Source organism: Pelophylax lessonae, assembly GCF_965119305.1.
Source record: "Pelophylax lessonae genome assembly, chromosome: 6".
Taxonomy (NCBI): Eukaryota; Metazoa; Chordata; class Amphibia; order Anura; family Ranidae; genus Pelophylax; species Pelophylax lessonae.
The window spans coordinates 14564870-14580776 of record NC_138773.1 but is presented as its reverse complement, the minus strand read 5'-3'; positions in this window follow the sequence as shown (position 1 = coordinate 14580776).

Below are 15907 nucleotides of genomic sequence, written 5' to 3'. Positions count from 1 at the left end.
CAGAATTTCACTATTTTGGGGCAGGACCAGAAGATGTGGGTGAAGTTACCCGGAGAGTGGCCACATCGCCAGCACTCCGGAGAACTTGTGGGATGAAATTTGTTGACCCTATAGGGCAGTGATGACGAACCTTGGCACCTCAGATGTTTTGTACTACATTTCCCATGATGCTCAACTACACTGCAGAAGGGGGAACACATGATTGTTGGATGGAGTCCAGAAAGGTTTCCCAACCCGATCAGACCATTACACTGCAGAATACAAGAGCATCATGGGAAATGTAGTTCCAAAACATCTGGGGTGCCAAGGTTCGCCATCACTGCTATAGGGAGTAAAGTAAGCTCTGTGAACCGTTTTAAATTGTACAAGGCGATTGCATAGGGAGACCAGGGTCCGAAATGGAAAGTCCCACACGTCATCTCAATCATCATTGTCCAGTTCTAAGATATCCTGTTTCCATTGCAAACCAAAGCCCATCTAAAGGACGCAAGGAGGAAAACGTTAAGTGAGAATATTTTGAATTGTATCCATGTAAAGGTTTTTACGTTTTTATACTTTTAAATGAAAAAATACATAAATAAAAAATCCCATCTCAGAGACACAGCATAAACATGACAGATAATCTAATCCTTCTATACTCTACCTGAAATAAATAAAAAAATATAGCTTTAGATACACTTTGAGTAAAGTTATATACTCAATGCCTTATAATATACGAAATGTGATATCTAGTTTTATATCTCAACAGACCCCTTGATGGGGTAAAAATAATTATTAATCTAATTACAATTATCTTTTTGTGTGTGTATGTGTATTTAAATTGTTCTAGTAAATGATGGGTATAAGCCATACCATAGCTAATCACATATGTGTAAAAGATAAAACAATGGATCTTTGAAATGACTCTTTCTATTACCAATGTAATTTGTTTTGCTGTAACATTTTGCTGATTGTTCTGAACGAACAAAATAAAAAGTACTAATAGATCTGACTTTTGTGATAATATGGCCTGCTTATATGTATGTATACAACCATATCCTGAATGTATGTTTGATGTTCAACATTTCTTCATACCCTTTTACAGGTATAAAAGTCTGGTAAATTACAGAAATGTAAAAACTCATACTTAATGTTATATGCAGTGTAATTTTTTTTTTTTTTTGCATTCTGGTCTTTGCTTTTGTAGCACTACTCCCATGGAAGCTGCTTAAAGAGAATTTCCCTGGGTTACCCATAGCAACGACTTGTAGATTCTTAGTACTCTAAATCCTTGGCTCAGTCAGTAAACAGTCCAGGGGATTTGTTTTTTTGTATTTTATTAGAACTTGGATGGGAGAAGGGATGAGTGGGATTCTCCAACTTAGCAAACTATGCACAATCTTGAGGACTTCTAACTATGTTGAATGTGGCAAGGCTGCTGCTTCTCCCTGCCACTGAAGTGAAGTATTTGAAAGGCAAACTACTTGGTAGACTAATCTTCAGGGTCAAACTTGGCACCCCCTTTCTCACTGACTGTGTGCGCTGACCCTCTGTCCACTGACCTCACTGGAGTGGTGTTCTTCCTGGGCAGACCCCTGGCAAGCCCCCTGGTTCTCACAGATACTGTTTTTTCCCAGGTATCTCTGCCTTCAGCTCCACTGTCAGTTTCTCCAGGACCTCTATAGCTCAGGTCCACACCTGGCTCACCGGGCCGACTGCCTGTGACTAGTGATGGACGAACATCGGCCGGGGTGGTTCGCGAACGTTATCCGCAAACTTTCTCAAATGTTCGCGAACCGCAAGTTCGCGGCGGGCCCCATTGACTTTAATGGCAGGCGAACATTAAAAACCTTTAGGTCATATTTGCAGCCACAAAATACTTAATAGCTGTGCACAAATAGTCCCAGCACATGGACAATGTCATAACAGAAGTATTGCTATTGGAAAAGTTGCCCTAAATTTTTTTTTTTATTCAGCAAAAAACATTTTTTTTTCCAAATCAGCCAGAACTGACAGCAGCCGGTAAATACCTATCAAATACATATAGGGTCCATTCACACATCTGTAAAATGGGTCCGCATCCATTCCACAATTTGGCGGAACGTTTACAGACCCATTGATTTTCAATTCCAGTCTGAAAAATTAGGCATTCACAGGATAAAGAAGTAAGTGTCGGCCAGTGCAGGCCCCAAAAATTAGCCCACATGCGTTCACCTGACAGCAAAGAACGTTGTCTTCTGTGGCTGGAGGTACATTAGGTATTCACAGGATACAGAAGTAAGTGTCGCCCATTCCAGGCCCCAAAAATTAGCCCACATGCGTTTACCTGACAGCAAAGAATGTTGTATTCTGTGGCTGAAGGTACATTAGGCATTCACAGGATAAATAAGTAAGTGTCGCCCATTCCAGGCCCCAAAAATTAGCCCACATGGGTTTACCTGACAACAAAGAACGTTGTATTCTGTTGCTGAAGGTACATTAGGCATTCACAGGATACAGAAGTAAGTGTCGCCCATTCCAGGCCCCAAAAATTAGCCCACATGCGTTCACCTGACAGCAAAGAATGTTGTATTCTGTGGCTGAAGGTACATTAGGCATTCACAGGATAAATAATTGTCGGCCATGAAAGGCCCCAAAAATTAGGCATTCAATGGACATAAAATGCCTTGTATGACGCTGTATTTACCGAAGACAAGGACCATGAATTGTTGTGGGTGGATGGCGGTCTGGGGGATATTTGTGGCCTGTCATGAGGAATTTTAATCAAACATGGTCTACTGGTCACATGTGTTGAATTCCTCAGAGATCCATGCCTCATTCATTTTTATAAATGTGAGGTAGTCAACACTGTCATGAGCTAGGCGAGTGCGCTTATAGGTCACAATCCCCCCTGCTGCGTTGAACGTCCTTTCGGACAGGACACTGGAACCGGGGGCAAGCCAACAGTTCCATTGCAAATTGTGCAAGCTCTGGCCAGAGGTCAAGCCTGCCCACCCAGTAGTCCAGGGGTTCATCACTCCTCAGAACGTCCACATCGGCCGTTAACCCGATGTAGTCGGACACCTTTCGGTCTAGGCATTCCCTGATGCTGGATCCGGAGTACAGCTGTCGATGGATCGGCTGAAAGAATGATCTCATATCTGAAGTGACCAACAGATCTTCAAAACGCCCTCTTCTTGCAGGCGCTGTTGGATTGGTACCCACAACTGTTTCTCTGTGAGGGAAAATTCCTCTGCCAGCGCACGCAAAAGCAATATGCAGCATTTCCCGAAGCAAGGCCTGGAAGTTCTGCATTCTGGCCGCCCTCTGTGATGGTTTGTACCGGGGGTCTAAGTACGTTGCCACCCAGTACTGGTCCTTGCCCTTTATGCTTTTTACACGGGGGGGTCCCCCTTAAAACACTGGAGCATGAAGGCCCCCATTTGCACTAAACTGGAAGCGGTGTATTGGCCTGGCTCCTGCTCATCATACAGGATCATGTCGTCCTCGTTCTCCTCCCCCCATTAACGTTCAACACCAGGGATCCAAGAAAGGTTTAAAGCATGCTTTTCTCGCTCCTCCTCATCTGCTCCGGCACCATCCTCCTCTGACTCCTCTTCAGACTCCTTTTGTTGACTTGTCTCAGATGGAGTAGCACCCCCTGGGAATTCATCCAACATTGCGACTTCCTCATCTTCCTGCTCCTGCTCCTCGATGGCTTGATCAATGACATGACGCAATGCACGCTCCATAATGAAGACGTAAGGTACGATGTCACTGATGGCGCCCTGGCCATGACTGACCAGTTTGGTGATTTCATCAAATGGCCGCAGAAGTCTGCATGTGTCGCACATAAGCAGCCACTGGCGCAGTGAAAAAAAACCAAGCTCCCCAGAACCTGTCATGCCGCAGAGTTCGTACAGGTAGTCGTTAACTGCACGTTTCTGCTGGAGCAGCCTATCAAGCATATACAACGTTGAGTTCCATTGTGTCGGGCAGTCACAAATAAGACACCTGACGGGCAGGTTGTGTCACAGCTGAATGTCAGCAAGGAGAGCCATGGCTGTGTAAGATCTTCTGAAATGGCCCGAGATTTTCCTGGCCTGCCGCAAGACGTCCTGGACCCCAGGGTATTTGGCAATGAATCGCTACACCACCAAGTTCAGGACGTGTGCCATGCATGGCACGCGTGTAATTTTGCCCTGTTTCAGCACGCTCAGCAGATGGGCACCATTGTCACACACCACTTTACCAACTGTCAAATTGAGCCGTGTCAGCCACTGAACTGCCTGTGAACGCAAAGCTGAAAGGAGTGCAGGACCAGTGTGGCTCTTGGCTTCCAGGCACAACAGATGCAGCACAGCATGGCAACGTCTCACCCTGCATGTGGAATAGGTTCTGGGGATCTTGGGCGGCGCAGCAGAAGAGACGGTAGCAGCGGAAAAGGAGGAGTCAGCCGAGGATGAGAGGGAAGATGGAGTAGGAGGAGGAGAAGACTAGGTAGGCTTCCATGCAATCCGTGGCGGTAAAACCAAATCTACACGGGTTCCACGGGTTACATGCTTGACGGTCGTCAGAAGGTTCACCCAGTGGGCAGTAAAAGCTATATACCTTCCCTGCCCGTGTTTGCTAGACCACGTGTCTGTGGTCAGATGTATCTTGGAACCGACACTGTGTGCCAGAGATACATTCACTTGCCGCTGAACATGGCCAAATAGCTGTGGAATGCCCTTCTGCAAGAAATATTTCCTTCCTGGGACCTTCCATTGTGGTGTTCCAATGGCCACAAATTTCCGAAAAGGCCTCCGAGTCCACCAGTTGATATGGCAATAGTTGGCGGGCTATCAGTTCCGACAAGCCAGCAGTCAACCGTTTGGCAAGAGGGTTATCCGGCATCATCATTTTTTTACGCTCCAAAGCCTGCCTTTTCCCAGAACAACGTGAGGACGGCATGATGGAAGGTGGAGTGGAGGACAATTGTGAGAAGAGAGGAGAAAGAGAAGAGGCTGGACGGTGGGAGCCTGGAGTGTAGCTTTGTGGGTTCTGACGGCATTGCTCCCACTGGGCTCGGTGATAGGAGTCCAGGTGCCTTCATAAGGCGGTTGTCCCTAGGTGAGTTTTGGGCTTACCGTGACTTATGCGTTGACTGCAAAGGCTGCAGATGGCAACACTATTGTCAGCAGCGGACACATTAAAAAAAGCCCACACTGCGGAGCCATGTGTTGGCATCCTGGAAGCACCAGATGTGACTGTACATGGTTGATGGCTCCCTCCTGATACATTAGCAGTCTGCTTTGTCCCTCCTGTGTAATGTAAGTTCTGCCTGCTTCTCATCCCTATCTGCTGGTCCATCTCTCCCTCTGAACTCCCCTCCTCTTCCTCTCTTGTGGCCACCCATGTGACGTCCATAGACACGTCATCATCCACGTCACCTTCCCCACCACTAACATTCAAGATCTCGGAGTAGGCAGCAACAGCGGGGACCAACCTCCTTGGGCTGATCTGGGTACTGTCGTCAGACTGCTGAGTGGCGGCTGTTGCTACCTCCTCTTCCTGATCTGATGCCAAGAATGGCTGCGCATCGCAAATGTCTTGTGATGGATCGGAAAATAATTCCAGTGACTCAAGCGGAGGGTATATGGTGGTGTTGATGTCTTTGGGGGTGCACACAGCAGAGAGTGAAGAGGGTGCAGAAAGAGATGATGAGGAGGGTGCAGAAGAGGAAGGCTGAGTGAGCCACTCAACCAAGTCTGATGCATCCTTTGTTGTAATCGAACACACCTTTTGAAACTTCACACTTTGGCTCTGGCCTACTACTCCTGTCCTACCCCTACCACCCCTGCGTAAGGGCCTGCCTCTTCCTCTCCCTGTCATTTTTTAAATTACCCTGTGACAAAAGTCTCTAGAGAAGCGCAGTATATGTAGAAGAAGGTATATAACACCCCACTTCAATCTGTGGTATTGGGGGGCCACTGGTCTTCCACACCAGTTATACAAAAAATTGGCCAGTAACTGTTGTCACTGTGTGTAGCCCGGTAACGCAGCAAAAGAGGCAATATTTTTGCAGGACACAAATACACTGTTATAAAAGTATACTGTTAGATAACACCCCGATTCAATCTGTGGTATTGGGGGGCCACTGGTCTATCACACCAGTTATACAAAAAATTGGCCAGTAAGTTTGGCACTGTGTGTAGCAGAGTTAACGCAGCAAAAGAGGCAAAAAATTTTCAGGACAAAAATACACTGTTATAAAAGTATACTGTTAGATAACACCCCACTTCAATCTGTGGTATTGGGGGGGGCACTGGTCTATCACACCAGTTCTACAAAAAATTGGCCAGTAAGTGTTGTCACTGTGTGTAGCAGAGTTAACGCAGCAAAAGAGGCAACATTTTTGCAACTTTCAAACACACTGTTATAAAAGTATATTGTTAGATAACACCCCGCTTCAATCTGTTGTTTAGGGTGGCCACTGGTCTATCACACCAGTTATAATACTTTTTTAAAAGAGCTTTTGTCACTTTTTGTAGTTGTAGTATCGCTGCAGAAATGCTCACCACACCAGTCACAATGCTGCACAGTGCACAATGCAAATCCACTATAATATGCTTTCTATATTAGAAAGTATATTATAAGTGTATTACACCCCTATATAGTGCACTGCACACCAAAGAATAGTACACCTATAACAAATATCAGTCCTTGAAAGGACTTTTGTGGACCTATAACAGAGTGATCTGTGTCACTGACAACCTGTCTCTGCTCCCCACAGCAAACCTCTCCCTACACTGACAAAAAGAAGAATGTAAAATGGCAGCCAGCTCAGGTCTATTTATAAGGTAGGGGGTATGTCCATGTGCTGAAATGTCTCAATTGGCTGTCCTGTTCCACCTGATGGATGTGTCATGGGTCAAAGTTCTCTCCAGGTCTAATATGGCCGCCACGAACAACGCCATATGTTCGCAATATCGGCGGACTGCGAACGAGCAAAGTTCGCCGCGAACCGACCGCCGGGCGAACCGCAAGGCCATCTCTACCTGTGACCACTTTCCCTTGCTGACAGGAGGAGAGACACCCGTCACCCTCCTCCTGGGACTCTGCTTCCCACCAAAGACAACCTGCCTCATGTGCTCTGCGCTTTTATTTCCAAACCCATGATGCACCTCTCCAGGTGCCAACCCACTGGGACGGTTACAAAAGCTTGTGCATCGTTGGCCAGGTTTCCTCCACTGTCCAACAGGCCTCCCTATTGGATGCAGTGGGGACACTCCCTCAGACCAGATGAATACACAATGAGCACAGAGAGCAGGCCTAACTAAAGATCAAGCTCCCCTGATAAGCAGATGGAGCAACAAATGCTTTTACCTAGCACCTACCTAGGAGGGTGCTACACTTTGCTCATGTTTTTAATGAGGGTAACGGAGTATTCACCTGTGAGCAAGATCCCAGCTTACCTCCACATGGCCATCACACACAGCTGGCTCACTGCCCTAACATACAGGTTACAGGGCTTCCAGGTTGCTCAGCCCATACCACATACTGTATTGTCCACAGATGTTGGTCCTAGATCTCCTCTTCCTATCCTTCTGGTCATTTTACAATTACCTCTTTTTTATCTGGACTACTCCTAAACATGAGCCCATTTTTAATACATAATTCAGGCAGAAGCTCTAGAAATCCAGTCGACCACCCTGCGCCCATGCAAGATGGGGGCCCGGGCCCCTGCCTCTCACCAACAGGCAGAGACTCCTTTTACTTGATCACCACTAGTGATGGACGAACATCGGCCGGGGCGGTTCGCGAATTGTATTTGGGTACAGCGTTGCACAACCGCGCAATTGTCAGTTAACCACTTAAGCCCCGGAGGATTTGGCTGCTCAAAAACCAGGGCCTATTTTGCTATTCTGCACTGCGTGACAACGGACAATTGCGCGGTCGTGCGACGCTGTACCCAAATGAAATTGATGTCCTTTTTTTTCCCACAAACAGAGCTTTCTTTTGGTGGTATTTGATCACCTGTGCGATTTTTACTTTTTGCACTATAAACAAAGAGCGACAATTTTGAAAAAATAACAATATTTTTCAAATGTTTTTATATGAAATTTCCCAAAAAATTTAAAAATCAAAATGTTTTAACATTTTAGGCCAATTTGTTTTCTGCTACATATTTTTGGTGAAAAAAATCGCAATAAGCATATTTTGATTGGTTTGCGGAAAGGTTATTGCGTTTACTAACTAAGGGAAAGTTTTATTTTATTTGTATTGGTTTTTTTTTAACTAGTAATGGCGGCGATCTGCGATTTTTTTTTTGCGGGACTGCAACATTGCGGCGGACAGATCGGACCCCTGACTGACATTTTTGACACTTTTGGGGTTACCAGTGACATTACTACAGTAATCAGTGCTATACATATGCACTGTTACTGTAAAAATGACACTGGCAGGGAAGGGGTTAACTTTATTAGTGATCAAGGGGTTAAGTGTGTCCCTAGGGGCGTGAGTCTAACTGTAAAGGGGTGTGGCTAGTGATGTAACCACAGAGACATACGATCCTACATAGCAGGATCGTATAGTCTCTGCAGTTACACCAGGGAGAATGACAGGCGGCTGTGTTTACATCAGCCGCATGCCTTTCTCCCTCTCCAGCGGGAGATCGCGAGTGACCGGCGGACATCAGAGCCGCCGATCACACGCGTGGGGATGGCCGTGAATGAGCGGGGGCGGGAGCGCACCTCCGGCGGCGCGCGCTCGCCCCCTATAGGCTCCTGGGCGAGCGACGTAGTACTACGTCGGTTTGCCCAGGAGGGGCTGACTGCCACAATAAATATACTGTGGGCAGTCGGCAAGTGGTTAAAGTAACACAGTGCTGAATAGAAAAAAATGGCCTGGTCATTAAGGGTGAAAATCTTCTGGACCAGAAGTGGTTAATAAAACTTTCTGAACGGGGGAGGTTTTTGCTACATTTGTGTTCCTGCACTGACTTTACTGATACATACATATCCAGATACAAATTGTGCACTCTAATCTCTAAACTTTGCATGTCCTCCAATGACAGACTAAATACGCACCTACTGTTAGCTCACACTGTAGCTTACAACAGACCTCGAATCTAAAAGTCAACAACATACAGTCTCATGGGTGGCCTGCAACACCATAAACACATTTTGCAAAACACCATAAACACATTTTGCAAAAAAACTATTTGCCCCCTAGAGGACTGCTGAGAATTACACTTTCTGGATTCCCCTGGGTTACCCTTAGCAACTGATAGCATATAGTTAGCATTAAAAGTCCTTGGCTCAGTCAATAATCAATCCAGGGGATGTTGGTTTTTGTGTTTTTATTTGGAACTGGGATAGGAGAAGGGATGAGTGGGAAACTCCAACTATGAACTATGCACAATCTTGAGGACAACTAGCTGTAGTGTGTGGCAAGGCCGCTGCTTCACCTTGCCACTGAAGTGAAGATAGATAATGTGTTCCTGCTTGAATTAATCTTCAGGGTTCTAACTTGGCACCCCCGTTCTCACTTGCTGTGTGTGCTGACACCTGTCCACTGACTCGCCACTGGAGTGGTCCCCTTCCTGGGCAGACCCCGGCAAGATTCCCGGTACTCACAGATACTGTTTTTCCCAAGGTTGCTTCTGCCTCCAACTCCACCCATCAGCTTCCCTGAACCTCCTGGCTCATTTCCACACTCCTGGCTCACAAGGCCGACCCCCTGTGACCACCATCCACAGCAGCAGAAGGAGAGACAAATGTCACCCTCCTTCTGGGACCTGGCTTCCCACCCAAAGACACCCTGTCACATGTGCCCTTGGATTTTATAACACATCCCAGGATGCACCACTGTTTGTGTCAACCCACTGGGACCGTTACAAAAGCCTGTGTGTCACTGGCTGGGTTTCCTGTACTGTCCAACAGGCTCCCCTATTGGATACAGTGGGGAAACTCCCTCAGCCCAGATAAATCACACCCTGGACTCATGCAACAGGCCTAACTATTAATCATGCTCCCCTGATAAGCAGATTGAGACACTAGGCTTTACCTACCTAGCAGCTACCTAGAAGGGTGCTACAATTGTATATTCTGAAGATGAATTTGGAAACATAGTAGAATAGTGACAGAAACAAAGTGGTCCTTCGAGTCTTCCCCTAAAAAAAACTGTTATCCTAAGTCATTTTTACAGATGCAATAGAATGTTGTTAGTAATTATGCCTGAGAAAATGTATTTTCATATGTAGCACTGCCCCCCGTAGGGGATGCTGAGTATAGATTTCCCTGGGTCTCCTTCTGATTATCCGTAAGCCAGTTGCTTGAGTATTTCACACAGCCAGGTGCACTCTCATCTGCTCGTTATCCAATGACCAGTCTAGGGATTTTTTTTTTTTGATTTTTTTTTTATTGGATCAGAGAAGAGATTAATGGGATACTCCAACTTTACCTATGCACAGAGGAGGACAACTCTCACTTGGCCCCACTTGATTGAACTGGATAGCAGACCTTCTGCTGAACCATACAGCATTTGTATGGAAGAAAAAGTCCTTTGCTCGCTCTGGCAGAAGACTTAAAGAACGCTGACTTTTGAGGACACAAACCAGTATCCTCTTTAGCTGGCACCCGTTCACTGACTTCACTAGCTTGAAGGGACAGCCCTCACTGAACAGGCCCCTAGACGTGGATTTGTACTCACAGTAGCCAGGAACGGATACTTCAAGGTATATCCCCCTCTCAGTCAGCTCTGCAGGACATCTGGGTTTCAGCTTCTGTAACTTCAGACCTCAGGTCTTCCACCTGAGGCCACATGGCAGCCTGTAGAAAGGAGGGGCAGCAGCCCCCTCCCTCTGAGACCCTGCTCTCCAGCCAAAGATCCCAAGCACACGTGCTCTCTTGGTATGAATACAGACACCCAGCATGCCATGAAGCACTTTCCTCTGCCAATCACCAGGGCTGTACCTACACCCATGGTCTCATTTGTCAGGTTTCCTCCCACTGTCCAATATGCCCCATCCTATTGGACCAGTGTGAAATAAGCAGACAACATGAGCAGCATCTGATCACACTGAGCAGACCCTATCAATGGATCACTGCTCCCTGTTAGGCAGAGAGTACTTACATTTGCCTGACAGTTCCCCTGGTAAGCAAGGAAACCCAAAAACTATGCATTCTCTAGCACCTACCTAGGATAGTGCTGCATCTCTGAGACATGGGCTCAAACTTTCCTCAAAACAGAGACTCACTATTCCAAAAACAATCATAGCCAATTTGGGAACAATCGGTATTTACTCTTACTTGTGGATGTTTGTTTGATTAAACCATAGGGATAAGTGGATCAGGTCACTTAAACCAAGATATACAGTGAACTGGGTGATTCAATCAACTCTTTGAGCAGAATATAATGGGAACTCTGTTTTTGTTTATATTCAGAGGATGCAGAGGATTATGAGGTAGTCTCAGAAATGAATTAAGACGAGGATTCCATTAAGATCCTGCTCTTTAAAAAAGTATGAGGCCTTGTTCATTAGGATGGACCATGCATTTATAATGAATTGGTCCAATAGACATCTTTGCTAGTTCCACAAACATAGGGCTGGTGGCAAATATCTGACCAGCAAAGCACATTTTACCTTTTGTGCTACCAAACCACCATTGAAGAGTTTTTTTTTTTTTGGCAATTTATTTACAATATATGAAGGATACTTTAACTAAAAGATACATTTAATTTGAAATATGTTTAGTTATATTGAAAGAACAAACATTTTAGCTAACCTTAAAACCTCCAAAAAAAAAAAAAGAGGATAAGGAACCTCAAACTGGTCCCCTAAAAAACAGACTTTACAGCTACCTAAGGAGACTTTGAGGTATTCCAATGTTTTTACTGTTAATCTTTAAAAAAAATGATATGGAATTACATCCACAATATAGAAGAAACAAAACCATCCATAAGATGAGAGAAAACTTTAGCTTGGCATTAACCAGACCTGGTTGCTTTTCTCAGCATGTCAACACCTATAAGGTAATTTGTAGTAAAGCTTCCCTTCTTCATTTGTCAACATAATTTATAGCTATGTAGAGACCGCTGTTGGTCTCCTTCATCCCCTGTGTCCCTTTAGGAAATGACTGGGCTCTGGCAGAACTTTCATGCCATGAGTATTTACATTGTTTTTTTTATCTCACTGGTCAGTCCTTAAGGACCCAACCACTCAGACCTTTAGGAACCACGACATCCTGAAGCCATAGACCTTGTCGAATGGTCTTCAAATGGAGGCTAAAAATTGCTGTTTTTACATACTGTACACTGTATGGCATCCTGCCCATGTTTCAGCATAGTCCAAACATTAGAGTCTCACTCTTGGCATCACAGAAACAATCTCAGTTCTGCATCCAAAACCCACATGAGCTGAGAACACTTTCCCACAGCTGATATTGCCTTAGGGTAGGAAGACTGCACTGAGCATACATGGGTTTCTAAATGTGAAAGTGAGCTTGACCCTTTGATGTTGGAAGTGAGTGTCAAACATTTGGAGCATCCTATAACTTGGGCAGAATGCAGCTGATCATGTCAGTGGAAGTGTTTGTGGAAGATTTGGGGTTGGTTGTAAAACAAACAAAAAAAAAAAAAAGGCTAAGTCAACATTTCGCAAAAATGTTGACAATGTAGCAATGCTGATCTTGTAAATTTACTATTTTTTTTCCATTGAAGCCTCAAGAGCATTGTTCCTGCATTCAGTGCATTGTGGGTTCAAACACAGTCTCTTCCACTCTTCCATTGTTTACCACCAGCCCCAGGTTCATACAAATGGAATGGAACTTCTGTTATGCTACTGGAATAATGTAGTTGGACTTGAATTGCTGTGATGTCCCTGCCTTGCTGCAAGTGCACTGTGCTGAGTTCCCTGCCATAGTGGGACTTGTAGTAATGTTGTGAAAACAATCCTAGAGTCAAATGATATGGCCGCATAGGAATCAAAAACATTAAGAAGCACTCCATGATTCTGGTAAGAGGGGGAACAATATGGGTTTAGGGGGATGGTGTATGCGGCCTTGCATCAGGTTACATTAGTGTAACCTGAAATATGGTCTAAAGCTTGTATTAAGCTTTTGATGATTTTATAATTTTATTCAAGATTTCACTTATTGCTTTTGTGACAGTGTGAGGTCATGCAAAAATGTAGAAGACAAATCACACAGGATTGGCATAAGGGTTTATTGCTAAGTTCCAGACTAACGTTTCTAAGTGGAGAAAGTGGTGTTTTAGGTTTCCCAGACTAGAGCTTGAATGTTCCAAAGTGTCTTGGAGGGGACAGAACCTTAATTTCTGTGCCTAGATTTTACTGGATGTTTGCAGCCTGGGTGAGTACACAGGTGTGCAGGGTAATTAGTTACGCAAGCCTTAGAAGAGCTCAGGGCTCCCAGTTTAGAGGCAGCTCCCATATTGGAGACAGGAAGTCTCACCCAGGGGTTGGAGGTGCTCCAGCCAGGAGTCAAGAGACAGGAGGTCACAACGAGAGGTCAGAGGTGCCCCAGTCAGGAGTCAAGAGACAGGAGGTCTCAATCAGGGGTCGGAGATGCCCCAGCCAGGAGTCAAGAGACAGGAGGTCTCAAACGGGGGTCAGAGGTGCCCCAGCCAGGAGTCAAGAGACAGGAGGTCACAATGAGAGGTCAGAGGTGCCCCAGCCAGGAGTCAAGAGACAGGAGGTCACAATCAAGGGTCAGAGGTTCCCCAGTCAGGAGTCAATAGACAGGAGGTTTCAACCAGGGGTCGGAGATGCCCCAGCCAGGCGTCAAGAGACAGGAGGTCTCAACCAGGAGTCCGCGGTGCTCCAGTCAGGAGTCAATAGACAGGAGGTCTCATCCAGGGGTTAGAGGTGCCCCAGCCAGGATACAGGATGTCTCGTTCCAGGAGTAAGATTGGCTCATATTAGGGTGTCAGGAGAACCCCTATCAGTGGCCAGGAGTGAGATGTGAAGCGGGGAGCTGCGACTAAAGGCAGCTGAAGGCTAATTGAGCCAAGTGATAAGGTAGGGAGAGCAGTGTTGCTGCTGACATGGAAGCCATGTAGCTTGGTCATTTCAGTTTACTTTTCATGTTGATGGTGCAAACCCCTGCATGGACAACTGATGTTTATGTAAACTTTCCATATTGTTCAATAAAAGTGGTCTACCATGCCCTAAAGTACAGTTTGAACTGAAACAACTCATTGGAAAAGCACCTAACAGATGAGCATAAATATCCTAATGCCACACTTTTCAAAAAGTAAAAATGAAGAAAAAAAAGGAAAAAAGAAAAGGAAAATTAGGTGGAACAAAAATAGATTCTATTTAATGAAATTTCTTACAAAAATGAAAAATAATCCATGGTTTATGTAGTATGTAATTAGAGTTGAGTGAACACCTGGATGTCCGGGTTTGGCGGGTCTGGCCGAACTTGAAAAAAAAGTCTAGATTTGTGACCCGGATTTAACCCGAACTTTACCCCGATCCCGAACCCCATTGAAGTCAATGGAGACCCGAACTTTTGAGCACTAAAATGGCTCTAAAACAAACATGGAAAGGGCTAGAGGTCTGCAAATGGCAGCAAAATCATCTTAAGAGCATGGCAAGTGCTCTGCAAACAAATGTGGACAGGGAAATAACTTAAAATAACATAAAAAACAGAAAAATAAAAAATAATCATCTTGAATGATGTCGGAGGAGGACGAGGCCCATATGGAGTAGGAGGTTGAGGTGGCGGAGGATATGGCGGTGGATATGGCGGTGTAGGTGGAAGCTGCGGCAGCGGTGGAGGAGGAGTACGAGGCCCATATGGAGTAGGAGGTTGAGGTGAGGGTGGATGTGGCGATGTAGGTGGTAGCGGCGGTGGAGGAACACGAGGTAGCCAACACTGGTTTTTGTTTTTAAATGTATTTATTTTTAAATTAGGTTACACCCCAAAAGAGTGAGAAAGATCAAAAATACAGCAATGGCTGGATAAGGCCGGTATACATGTCTATTCTGCGCAAGGTATGGACAAGTCCTGTGGGATCCATGCCTGGTTCGTTTTAATGAACGTGAGCTTGTCCACATTGGCTCTGGACAGGCGGCTGTGCTTGTCTGTGATAACGCCCCCAGCCGTGCTAAATACACGTTCAGATAATACACTAGCTGCAGGGCAGGCCAGCACCTCCAAGGCGTAAAGGGCAAGCTCAGGCCATGTGCCCAATTTGGAGACCCAGAAGTGAAAGGGGGCAGAACCGTCATTCAGTGCATGTATAGTACCTAAGGAACGGTAAGGAACTGTATATGGTATATGGTATGTGGTAAGGAACGGTGATGGCGGCGGGGGGGGGGATTTTTTCCCCCTTCTGGGTTGAGTCTGGCCTTGGAAAAGGTATGTGTCCCTGGTTGTGGGCCGGGCTCTCCCAAAGCTGTCTAAGTTCTGAGGCCATCTGGTAGGGACGGGGCTGCACTGGTCTTGCCAGGGACCGGGATTCAGAAAAGCCTGTGGTGTATGTGCCCCTGGAGTGGCAGTCCAGGGGTGCCATAATTCACGGTGGATGGCAACACTATGAGTATGGCACCAAGGACACTGCACTTCCTACACACGTTTTTCACTTCTGCCTCTAGGGCCGGGCCTTTTGGTCAGGAGTCAGGACCAGAGGAATTTTTTATTCCTGGTGGAAGAGCCTGCCATAGTATTGCAACATGACACTAACCTTGTACTTCTCCACTATCCCTTTCCCCACTTTTATGTGTTGTGTGTCTCACGTTTTGTGTTTTTTATTGTGGCAGTACACTTTATTTTGCACAGCGTGATTAGTAGGGTGTAGGTCCTTTGGCCTGTCCCTGAAAGTCTTGGGAGGGGGTGGATATGGCCTTCTGGCTTGGTTCGCCCTCTCTCATGGAGTCTCTCTTCGGGAGAGCCCCATCTAGTACTTGGGGTGGTCTGTTTCAGCAGACCTCCTAAAG